At 43.5% G+C, this 13,094-nt stretch overlaps 1 pseudogene; it reads left to right on the top strand.

Annotated features, from left to right (window-relative positions):
* The first annotated feature begins 5,515 nt into the window (after positions 1–5,515).
* On the top strand, positions 5,516–6,133 carry LOC103072460 (protein phosphatase 1 regulatory subunit 14B pseudogene; annotated as a pseudogene).
* Positions 6,134–13,094: the final 6,961 nt, after the last annotated feature.

Below are 13,094 nucleotides of genomic sequence, written 5' to 3'. Positions count from 1 at the left end.
CAGCAGGAAAAGGAAGAATTAACAGGTTCTCCAAGATTAGAAATTTGGGCCTCCTTTTAAGGCAGGGAAGAGAGGTGAGATGTGCCTCTGGGGAGGGCCACACCTTGCACCAGGTGGCCAGAGGCTTTTTCAAGTGCTAATACTGAAAACAAAAAAAGGGAGGCAAAACCACTTCACCCACGGATGGGTCAGCAGCTATGAGAGGGGAAGAATGGGTATTTTGTGGCAACAGAAAAGGCAGGCGCTAGGGCTGAGTAAACTTCTGAAATATGAAATTAACTTGTAATGTCCTCTTTGGCCCAATCTTTCCCTCTCCTCTCGTCAGATCATTTGGAAATCCAGATTCCGGCAGAGTTCACAAGAGCTCACTTAGCTGGGAGACCAAACATCAAGGTAATTAGCAGATTCATAACTGACTGCTCCAGATATACAGGGACTGCAAGATCAGCTCCTCCAGCAAATATGCCTACTGTGCACTGGGAAAATTCCTGGCAAAGCCATTAACACAACTTCATAGTGAGACAGGTCTGTTGCTGGTAGAATAGAACTTCTGCCACTTCTCAACCTCCCCCATGTAGATGAGGGCTCAGAGAAGCCATGACTGCCCAAGCACCTCCTCTCAGGTAGCATGAGGTAACATACAGCATTCCAGAATGCTCGTGCAAGCATCAAGCAAAAATCCCTAAGGCTACTTTTCAACTCAAATTAAGATTGTGCTGCTAAATTAGATTGTGAACAAGGTGAAGTGCCCTGAGGTCCATCCTCAGCCATTAACTGAGACTAAAATGTCAGCCACCTGCAACTCCTAATCACAAACTATAATGACCACTGACTCCTTCTTTGCAGAGGCCTTGATTTCAGAGGATGAGCAAATGAACCAAGAGGGGATATAAAATTCACTCGTCTGTGGCCTTCCAGAAACTACATGCATGACAATACATCCTTAAAACATGTTTCAGCAGACTGGGAGTAAGGTACATTTCTCGAAAGTCAACATGGAAAAACAATGGGTCCCTATTAATTCCCTGGAGCTCTACTGTGCTCAGAAGGAAGTGTATTCATGCTCCTGTTTGCAACTATTAATAGCCCCTAGGCAACTGCTTTTCAGATTTTTCTTTAACTTAAACTCACCCCAAACTGCAAATTCTCATAGACAAACAATCACGATTCTATTCTGGATTACCAGGTGAGACAACTGTGTAAATATATTAGGAATATATTATATGAGATGGAAAATAGCATTGACCTTCACATCAGTCACCTTGAGAACGGGCACACTTCATACTTAGTGTTACTGATGTTCAGACCACTTAAGAGGAGGGAATGTCAGATAAAGCTAAGTTCCTTGCCTGGCTCTGCCCCTGACAAACTGCTAGGACAGTTACTCAAGTTCTCCATTGGCAGAGAGTTATGGGGTCTTCGTAAGAATTACATGAGCTAATATCAGAGGACTCTGCATGCTGCCTAGTTCATGATTAGTTCGTTTAGGGATCTGATTTGGGGTTTTGCTTTTTGTTTTACTGGGTTTTGGGTGTTGAATCCTGAAATTGCATTTAAATGGTGATGTCTCATTTCAGCAAGATGTTGAGCTAAGATAACATACACATTCAAACATTTCTGCTATAAGCACCTAGAAATATCAGATACAATAATTTTTTTTTGAGTAACTATAATTATCATCATTAATGCCATTTATTTTTTTAACATCTTTATTGGAGTATAATTGCTTTACAATGGTGTGTTAGTTTCTGCTTTATAACAAAGTGAATCAGTTATACATATACATATGTTCCCATATCTCTTCCCTCTTGCATCTCCCTCCCTCCCACCCTCCCTATCCCACCCCTCTAGGTGGTCACAAACCACCTAGCTGATCTCCCTGTGCTATGCAGCTGCTTCCCATTAGCTATCTATTTTACGTTTGGTAGTGTATATATGTCCATGCCACTCTCTCACTTTGTCACAGCTTACCCTTCCCCCTCCCCATATCCTCAAGTCCATTCTCTAGTAGGTCTGTGTCTTTATTCCCGTCTTACCCCTAGGTTCTTCATGACCTTTTTTTTTTTCTTAGATTCCATATATATGTGTTAGCATATGGTATTTGTTTTTCTCTTTCTGACTTACTTCACTCTGTATTACAGACTCTAGGTCCATCCACCTCACTACAAATATCTCAATTTCGTTTCTTTTTATGGCTGAGTAATATTCCATTGTATATATGTGCCACATCTTCTTTATCCATTCATCTGATGATGGACACTTAGGTTGCTTCCATGTCCTGGCTATTGTAAATAGAGCTGCAATGAACATTTTGTTTTGGTACATGACTCTTTTTGAATTATGGTTTTCTCAGGGTATATGCCCAGTAGTGATGAAAGAAATTTAAAGATGATACAAATAGATGGAGAGATATACCATGTTCTTGGATTGGAAGAATCAATATTGTGAAAATGACTCTACTACCCAAAGCAATCTACAGATTCAATGCAATCCCTATCAAACTACCACTGGCATTTTTCACAGAACTAGAACAAAAAATTTCACAATTTGTATGGAAACACAAAAGACCCCGAATAGCCAAAGCAATCTTGAGAACGAAAAACGGAGCTGGAGGAATCAGGCTCCCTGACTTCAGACTATACTACAAAGCTACAGTAATCAAGACAGTATGGTACTGGCACAAAAACAGAAATATAGATCAATGGAACAGGATAGAAAGCCCAGAGATAAACCCACGCACATATGGTCACCTTATCTTTGATAAAGGAGGCAAGAATATACAATGGAGAAAAGACAGCCTCTTCAATAAGTGGTGCTGGGAAAACTGGACAGCTACATGTAAAAGAATGAAATTAGAACACTCCCTAACACCATACACAAAAATAAACTCAAAATGGATTAAAGACCTAAATGTAAGGCCAGACACTATCAAACTCTTAGAGGAAAACATAGGCAGAACACTCTATGACATAAATCACAGCAAGATCCTTTTTGACCCATCTCCTAGAGAAATGGAAATAAAAACAAAAATAAACAAATGGGACCTAATGAAACTTAAAAGCTTTTGCACAGCAAAGGAAACCATAAACAAGACCAAAAGACAACCCTCAGAATGGGAGAAAATATTTGCAAATGAAGCAACTGACAAAGGATTAATCTCCAAGATTTACAAGCAGCTCATGCAGCTCAATAACAAAAAAACAAACAACCCAGTCCAAAAATGGGCAGAAGACCTAAATAGACATTTCTCCAAAGAAGATATACAGATTGCCAACAAACACATGGAGGAATGCTCAACATCATTAATCATTAGAGAAATGCAAATCAAAACTACAATGAGATATCATCTCACACTGGTCAGAATGGCCATTATCAAAAAATCCAGATACAATAACTTTTTAAATGCATACTTGAACCTGCAATAAAGAATAGGAAATTACCAGGTGCCAGAAACAAAGCCTCAACTGAAAACCAGAAATAAGCAGAGGAATCAACTGGGAAGCCACTCCTGGGGCTGAGGGGGACCACAGGGCAGAGGAAGGAATAGAATAAGCATTGATCCAGGGGAAGTAAGGGTGTAGATGTCAACTAGCACATGGGAACAGGAGGCTAAGCCCTTGAGTCCTGCCCGAGGGAGGAGGGTGCTGCCCAAAGCGAGGCCCTGCAAAGAGCTGCGACCCCAGGAAAAATGGGCTGAAAAGTATTTCCCTACCAGCTCAGCTAGCTTGTCTATCTCTGGCTTCAGGAGAGGAGAACTAAAAGCTTCCTGCAAAATTTGAACCTCATACCTCTACCTCTGGAGCATTTGAGGTGCAAATTTAGGCTACAGTCTGGAAATGCCCAACCTAAGAAATTAGCATAAAAATTGGTCCTGGGCCAACAATGGGCATGGGAAAAATGAGAGCAAAACTCCCACAACCCATGCTACAGACAATTAGAAAAGTCAGATCCAGGAAGCTCACAAGTGATAAAAGCACAGTGAACTAGAGGATTCCAGCCCCTAAGAACTGGAAATAATAGAAAACTCTGAAAGAGAATATAATTAGGTATGTTTAGAAGGAGAAAAAAAATAATCACAGATACCAAAAACACATTTGATAAAACTCAACATTAATTTATGATTTCTTAAAAACAACAAAATTCGGCAAACAAGAAAACCTTTCGTACAAATCTAAGACTAGAAAGACATTTTCTTAACCCAATAAAGGGCACACGCTAACCAGCCCATGGACAGCATCATTCTTAATGGCACAGCGCTATAAGCTCTCCTTTTAAAGTCAGTAATGAGACAAGAAAGGTTACTATCACTTCCTGTGTTCAACATTGTTGAGGGGGAGTCACAAACTTTCTGTAAAGGGCCTGATAGCAAGTACTTTAGGCTTTGCAAACTAGAAAGTCTCTGTCCCAAGTAGTCAACTCTGCTGTTGTAATGCAAAAGGAACCAGAGACAATAAGAGTGTGGCTGTGTTTCAATAAAACTTTATTTACAAAAACAGGTATTAGAGTGGAAGTCCAAGCCAAAACATTAATTCAAGAAAAATAAGTGAAAGTTACTGTGATATAATAAAATACATGTATCTGGTCTTCATCCCGGGTTCCTAGCACAGAGCTCCTAAAACCCCTGGAATTTCCTGAGTGATAGGGGTGAGACGAGTGTCTTTTGCTATTCATAATAAGTCCCTTTTAACCACAGGTGAATTTATGCTAATGAGGTGACTCCTGGAAATTGAAGCTGGTTACCAGAGGAGAGGGGAGAGGGGCTGGAGACTGAGTTCAATCACCAATGGCCAAGAATTTAATCAATCACGCCTATGTAATGAAATCTCCATAAAAACCATAAAGGACAGGGTTTGGAGAGCTTCTGGGTAGGTGACCACGTGGAGGTGCTGTGAGGGTGGCGTGCCTGGAGACAGCATGGAAGCCCCATGTACCCCTCCCCCCATATCTTGCCCTATACATCTCTTCCATTTGGCTGTTCTCAAGTTGTATCCCTATAATAAACTAGTGATAGCAAGTACAGTGCTTTCCTGAGATCTGCGCACCATTCTAGCAAATTATTGAACTCAGGAAGGGGTCATGGGAACCTACTAGTCAAAAGCATGGGAAGCCCAGACTTGTGATTGGCATCTGAAGAGGGGGCAGTCTTGAGGGGTCTGTGCTAACTCCAGGTCGATAATGCCAGAACTGAATTAAATTGTAGGCCATCCAGTTGGTCCACAGAAAATTGAAATGTGTGGAAAATCCACGCATATGTTGTCAGTAGAAGAACGGTTTTCCTTTAGTCACACAAACTTAAAAAAAAAAATCTATCACTATCAAAAAGTTATATATCATATGCACAGGAAATGCAAGACTATCTACAGATAAACCATGAAAATAAATGAGCTCAGCAAGATATACAAAAACAAGTAATGTTCCTATGCACTAGCAACAACAGGAAAACAATAAAAAGATGCCATTAACAGTACAAACACAGGGGGCGTGACCAGGCCAGGGCCGGCCCAGGGGGCTCCGCATGCTGCAGCTGCCTCCGGGTGCCCCCTCCGCCGCCCTCTCTGCGGAGCCAGGCGGAGCCGAGCTCACGGGCTAAGCCAAGCCAGCAGCCTGTAGCCAGCCTGCGGCCCTCCTGGAGGTGGTGGCGCAGGAAGGGGACCGACGCACGCACTTGGCCCCAGCGGCAGCCAGGGCTGACAGTGGCCCCGCCGGGGGCGCGGCGTTGGCTGCTCCGGCCCCTGGACCGGGCAGTGGCGGCCCAGGGCCCAGCGTCTACCTTCGGAGACCCCTTGGGGCCGTAGGCGAGGCCCCGGGCACCACGGATGATGAGGGCCCAATGAGGCACCAAGGGAAGGTCACGGTCAAGTAGGAACGCAAAGAGCTACGGAAGCGCCTCAACCTGGAGGAGTGGATCCTGGAGCAGCGGATCCTGGAGCAGCTCATTCGCCTGCCAGCAAGAGGAGATCCCGGAGCTGGAGACTGATGTGGATAACTCCTGGACGTGGAGGGCGATGACACCCGAGCTTCCAGGGTCAAGAAGCCGCTGGTGGACTGTTAAAAACCCACTGAGGTCTTCATCTCTGGCCTGCTGGACAAGATTCGGGGCATGCAGAAGCTGAGCACACCCCAGAAGAAGTAAGGGTCCCCGACCCAGGTGAACGATGGCTCCCACAGGACAATCGCTGACCCCCACCAACCTCGTAGCAACAGCAATACCGGGGGGCCCTGCAGCCAGGCCTGCTGCCATGAGCGCGGCTCCCCACGCCCCTGGGCCAGGGACCTCTTCCCTGCCCCCTCAGTTTTCCATTTTGGGTTTTTTAATGATTATTAAACTGATGGGAGTTTTTGAGTTTTTATATTGACTGCGGCGCAGGCTCTTTAATAAAGCTAGGATACGCCTTTGGTGCAGTTAAAAAAAAAAAAGCAACAGAAATACAGGGTATGGGATACTTACGAATTCCCTCAATAAAGATATGTAAGAAAAGTATACCAAAAATTGGGAAATTCTATTGAAGGACATTAAAAAAGAACTAAATAAACACAGTATAACATGTTTGTGGGTGAGAAGACCCATTATCATAAGAAGACAAATTTTCATAATGTATCTGTAAAACGTCTGAGTAATTCCAACAAAGCAAAACAGGGCTCCACATTCCTGAAACATATTTTAAAGTGTAAAGAGCCTGGTATGGCCAAAACAATTGTGAAGGTGAAATACTATAGAGCAGTTAAACAAATCAACATGGATAAATCTCCAAAAAAATGTCGGAGGGAAACATACAGTATAATACAATTCATGTCCATTTTAAAACACTCCCTCCAAAAGGCCTAGACACACCTGGGATTGGCAGTGGTGTGACTACAGAGGGAGGGTGGGTGCAGATGGGCATGAGGCGGGGTAGGGTTTTAGGAATACCTAAAATGTATATTTTTGGAGAAAGAAGAAAGAACACATGCCAACAAATAGAGCAAATAGCATCCGATCACAAATATGAATATCTAAAATTTTCTATATAATTTGGAAATTAGGTAAAAATTGAGTTTTTGGCCCGTATTTTAATGAAGAATTAAATTTATGCCCAGCTTGTTTGGGAGGCATACAAGTCTTAACAACAACAAAAAAAACCCAACTCCCTGCTGAGCCAGAGAATGCAAACTCAGTCACCTGGATTCCTTTCTTCCAGTGCAACACTGACCCAGGCACAGTTGGGATCATCTTCACATCTGGTTTGTGGTCTGAGCTGGTTAATGTTTAACCTGCATCGTTTAAGCCTAAGCTCACACCATAGTCTTCATTACACAAACTAATTCGCTTGGGGAAAAAAAAAAAGTTAGCATCCATTTAAACATCAGTGCTGGAAATACACCTGTCTGTCATACAGAGTCCCATAGTGTTCTATAGGCTTGATATGTTTATAATTTGAAACATTATTTTTAAAAGAAACACTGTTCAGAACAAAAAACATACCAGTCTTATGACATAATGAAAAGACATCTAAAATCCTATGTTGCCTTGGACAGGACCAGTGCTCCCTGGTCCCATCACCCACCTCAGCTGCTGGACTCAATGCCAGTGATTCTTTCCCTTTTCCAAAAATCAAAGCCTCCTACAAAGAATGAATATTTGTCAGACTTGAAAATATTCCCAAGAATATGCCATAGGCTCAGAAGACAACTTAAAAAGAAGGATTCCAGAAATGTTTGGGGCCATAGCAACATCGATGGAAGCATCGAAGGATTACATCTATCCCAAGGTCACTAGTTTGAAGAGAGCAAAATCCATTTATACTGTAAATCTGAATTTTCTTTAATTCAGCAGCGGCAACTAAAGTCACTCCTCTCCTGACTGTCAATGTCATCTAGTATGGGAGTCAACACACCACACAGCTACGAGCGATGTTGGAACCAGCATGAAAAATGACACCACACCCTTACAAAGAGCGTGCCATTCAACACAGGGCTCACGCAGTGGTTGTAAATTACTGCAGATCCTCGCAGCATCCGGGTGGATTTACCTAGGTGTTTGGCTCAGAAACTTGGAAATTTGTTAATCAAACGCTGAACCCCATGGGTCAGTAGAAAGGAAACACTATTTTCACAGTGAGATCAGATCCAGCAGCTGCGATAAGGGCAGGGCACCACGAGGGAATGGCAGAGGAATCAGAGAAGCTGATCGGCTTAGAGGGAGGCATGCCCAAGCAGCAAACGTTGCCCGCATGGTTTCTGAAGCTGCTCACCCTCAAGTCCAATAAAAATCAGAAGAAGAGCCTGCAAGCCCCCATCCCACTCTGTGGACAAGAGTTCCCTTGTCCATCATCAGTTCATCACACAAAGCCTGCATTATGTGTACAACTTACATTCAGCAAAGCACAGACATGTTTGTTCACAAATGTGTATTTAGTTCATGAGTATTTATTGAGTGCCTACCATGGCCGAGTGCAGGACTGGTATACAAACGGTGACCTGAAAAAGCCGCGTCCCTGCCCTCATCAAGTGTGGGTAAATTAAGTATGCTGTTCACAAAACCAATGACAAATTTCTTCTAAGAAGGCTTTAATTCTCCCCTCATTTGTTGCTGTAGGAATCTGCCTACAAAAGGGCTCCGACTCACCTTTTAAATGTGCAAGATTACACACTATCCCTATAAACTCCCACATGTTGAGACTGCCATGTTCATGGCTCCTGACCATTTAAACTGGTAAGACAGAGTCTTTAATACATAATTCATCTTACTGAAGAATGTATCCACGCTTCATTTTACAGGAGCTATTTGATGATTAACCTCGCTTACTCGACAAGGGACTCGACTGGCAATAAAGGCTAAAGTTTCTTCTTTGCTTACTCTATGCCAGGCACTGTTAAGTATTTCCCACGTACTAACTCATTTAGTCTTCACAACAATACAGCCATGTGGGTATTACTTTTATCCTCAATTTACAGATGAGGGTAAATGAGACATTCCCAGGTTCACAAACCTGCCCAAAGTCACACAGCTGGTAAATGGTTGAGTCACAATTCAAATTGTGGTCCAAGCTCTTTACCACTCACAAAACTGCCTCCGAGACAAAAAAGATGGAGGTAAAACCTGATGGCCACACACTAATTCTTATACACATGGATCTCATCCAAAAAGGAAGATGGCAGAAGCTGACAACTGTAAAGCAATAAAAAAAAATACTTTAGAAAGGTCAACAATCTGCATGGGGTGGGGGTGGGGGGTGGAGGGTTGACAGACTTGGTCACTAAAATACCTTGGAGGGCATTTCAGAGTGGAAAGGGCATCTCAGAGTGGAAATTGTTTTAAGTGGGAAGCAGGGGATGGGTGATGAGGAAGTTGAAGGCTGCCAGCACAAGGGACTGATCGTAAGCGTGGCGGGAGAGTAAAGGAAACGTACAGAAGTCCAGCTCCGAGTGAAAGCAAGTCTAAGGAAAAGGACAGATGTTCTATTTAGTGTTGGAGAAACCTGAGCATCCTTACAGAAACCGGTAGAAAGAGGAAGAAATGCAGGCATGAAAAGCAGAAAAACAGATGACACGTTCATGAAGAGGGAGGACGGGCTGGAGAGGGAACCTTTTGAAAGAAGGATAGACAAGTTTTTGATAAAAGAGGAGGAAAGTTTTCTAATTAGGTGGAAAGGAGATCAAATGAGAGAGATCCTATTAGATCACCTTGAAATTATCAGGAAAACAGGAATCAAGGTCATCTGCTAAGACTGAAGGAGATTTGAAGAGAGGGAAACGTTCTGATAACGACCACAAGAATCAATACGGTTTGTGTGTGTGTGTGTGTGTGTGTGTGTGTGTGTGTGTGCACGCACACACACCCACACACGAGAACAGACACACCCTTTGATTAAAATACTTCTCTAAGAAACTGTAAATAACTCCTCAAGGAAGTCTACTTCTAGTATATATTTTAGGTTTTTCTCCCACATCAAAGCTATGGTTTCTATCTTCGTATATAAGTCTATTCTGAGATACTGTGCAGAGGAGGGGACGATGTGAAACAAGAAAAGTTCATTTGTCTCAACTTCTATGGAGGCAATAATATGATAAAGAGGCAAGGCTCAGTAGAGAAATGTTAGTATCTTATAAGGCCCTGAAACACTTGTTAATTAATTTTTCAGAAGGAAGGTTTTATTTCAATGGTAAGAATAGTTATCATCACCAAGGCATAGGAGAGAGAAAAAAAAAATCAGGGGACCTAAGAAGTGAGGAACAGAGACTAAGCATGGTCTGACGGCCACACACTAATTCTCATACATGTGGACCTCATCCAGAAAGGAAGATGGCAGAAGTGACAACTAAAAGGCCGGCAGCTGCCTCTGGGACTGGTTCTTCCAGACAAAGGAACAGGAAGGGAAGCCTGCTTCCTTATACCGACCCAGGATCGCGATTTCCCGCAAAGGAGCCAGATGGGCTATAAAATTCTTCAAAGGTAGAAATATCAATTCACTCAACAAATATTTCCTTAACACCTATGTTCCAGACACTCAGCTAAATGCTGGGGAGAGAGAAATTACTGGCTTTCCTGTATTAGTTTATCTACGGCTGTGTGGATTAAAACTACTCCAAAACTCAGTGGCTTAAAATAACAAAACAATTGTTATCTCACAGTTTCAGAGGAAGTGGCTCTGGCTCAGGGTCTCTGTGTTGGGGGTCCCCCAGGGTCAGTGACCACTAGAATGATGCACAGGAGTCACATATGGTATTACTTATAGCTCTGATTTATTACAGCAAAATCAGCAAAGGGTGCCTGGAGTGAAGTCCGTAGGAAACCAGGCACGAGCTGCCAAGAGTCCTCTCCCTACCAAGTCACACAGGACAGGCTTAATTCCCCAGCATCGTATTGTGACTACAATTTGTGAAATGTTCTCTACCAGAGAAGCTCATCAGAGACTCAGTGCCCGAGGTTTTTATTGGTGGCTGTTCACATACCCACCCTCTGTCTAGCACATACCAAAATTCCAGACTTCCAGATAGAAGCAGGTGTTCATGATAAAAATACTGCTTGCACAGTTTAGGGACAGTCAACCACTCTCACCATCAGTTAGAGAATGGTGAGAACCCTCCCTAAATCCAAGCTCCCAGATGCCAGCCAAGAGCCAATCTTGCAAGCAGGACTTTCTAAGGATGGCAGTTTCAGGCCTGCTATGTGAATTCTTTTCTATGCAGTGTCCCATGAGGTTGTAGTCAAGGTGTCAGCTGGGGATCCTTCATCTGAAGCCTTGACTAGAGCTAGAGGTACGCTCATAAGAAAGCTCTCGCATGCAGCTACAGGCTGGAAGTTCTTCCCTGTGCAGGGCTCTCCACGTGGCTGCCTGCACATCCTCAACATATGGCAGCTGGCATTCCCCCACGGCAAGTCATCCAAGAGAGTAAGAGATCAAGAACATGCCCCAAATGGAAGCCACAGTCTCTAATACACTAATCTCCAAGTGACATATCATCACTTCCACTGCTGGTCACAAAGACCAACTCTAGTACAATGTGGGAAGAGGAGGGGATGCCAAGAGTCAGGGGTCATGGTGGGCTGTCTTGGAGGGTGCCTACCACAGCCTACCCTCTGGCTCCCAATGATTCAAATCCCTCCTACATGCAACATACACTAACCCCTCCCACGGCCCCTAAAAGTCTCATCCCATCACAGCATCCGTTCCACGTCTAGACGCTTGTCATCTAGATCATGTCTAAGTACAGATGAGACTTCTTCGGTATAGTCTCTGATGTATGGCTCCTCTCAATCTGTAGACACCTGTCACTCAAGCGACACACACTCAACACGCAATGGTGGGACAAGCAGAGGATACCTGCTATAAACACTCCTGCTCGCAAAGGGGGTGATGAGGAGCACGTAGGGGTAGCAATTCCAAACTCCTGCCGAGCAGATGTTCCTTGATTTGGTCTAGAGGTGAGGTCTGAGAATAGTTCTCTGTGACCCTAATGCCACCCTCCGGGCTCCTGGTTTTGGCCTCTCCATCATCTTTCCATTTTCATGAAGGGTAAAATGCGTTTGCAGAGGAGTAGTTTCCTCAGCTTGCCTCCTATTCGTTGATGCCTGGGGGTCCAAAGACTTCTCTTCCTTTTGTTCTATGTTCCTTTCATTTCAAGCTGATGGTGCCACTCCAAGTACGACTCTTAAAAACTCTGAAGGTCTTTTGTGACTCCTTTTAGGATTCATTCCATTAGACCAAAGCCCCACCCACCCATCCCTGTGCATTTGGTCCTTCCTCACCCTGGGCTTTTGCTGGGGTGCCATGTCCCTGAGCCTCCAAGAAGCGCTCTTGTTTGATCAAGTGGATCTGTGAAGACAAACCCTTAATCTCTTTAGAGGACTTTTTGGCTGGCTGCTTGGTACTCTGAGACACCATCTTTGATTCTGTGAGAATTTAAGATTTTGCAGTCACACCCTTGGCTTCACGTTTGGAGCTTGTTTTCCTAAAAGTGGCCCAAATTTGATCTTTGCTTAGAAGCCATTTCTTGCTGCAAATCTTCAAAGACAGCTAGTCCTTGCTCTTTTTTGCTGACTGCTTCTGCCCTCAGCTTCTCTCTTCCTGCAATTTTACTATAAGCAACAGGAAAAAAACAGAAGGCACTTTCAACGCCTCGGTTAGAAATCTCCTTAACTGTATCACCTAGTTCATTAGGTACATTTTTTTTATTTTCCACATTACTGCAGGCACCAGTATGGCTAAATATCTTGCCACCACATAACAGACTCACCCTTTCCCAGTTCCCAGTATTATTTTCCTGTAAGCCTTCACTGGCAGCCTCCTGAAAGTCCAAACTTCTATAGACAGTGTATTCAAGGTGCGTTAAGCTTTTATTAACCTGTTCCTCAAAGTCCCTACAGCTTTTTCCACTGCACACTGCCAAGATTCAAGGCCACTACCACATTTTAGTGTTTCATTATATCAGCACCCCACTTCTACTACCAAAATCTTATTAGTTACCTATTGCTGTGTAATAAGCCATCCTGATTAAAACAATAAGCATCTACTGTCTCACACGCTTTCTGAGGGTCAGAAATTGGGAGCCTAAATTTAGACAGATTGGTTTCAGCTCAGGGTCTCCCGTGAGTTGCAATCAAGACGATGGGC

This window comes from Lipotes vexillifer, unplaced genomic scaffold (genome assembly GCF_000442215.2).
Source record: "Lipotes vexillifer unplaced genomic scaffold, Lipotes_vexillifer_v1.1 scaffold2006, whole genome shotgun sequence".
Lineage (NCBI taxonomy): Eukaryota > Metazoa > Chordata > Mammalia > Artiodactyla > Lipotidae > Lipotes > Lipotes vexillifer.
Note: the sequence above shows the minus strand (reverse complement) of the source record. Positions and strands in the feature narration are given on the sequence as shown.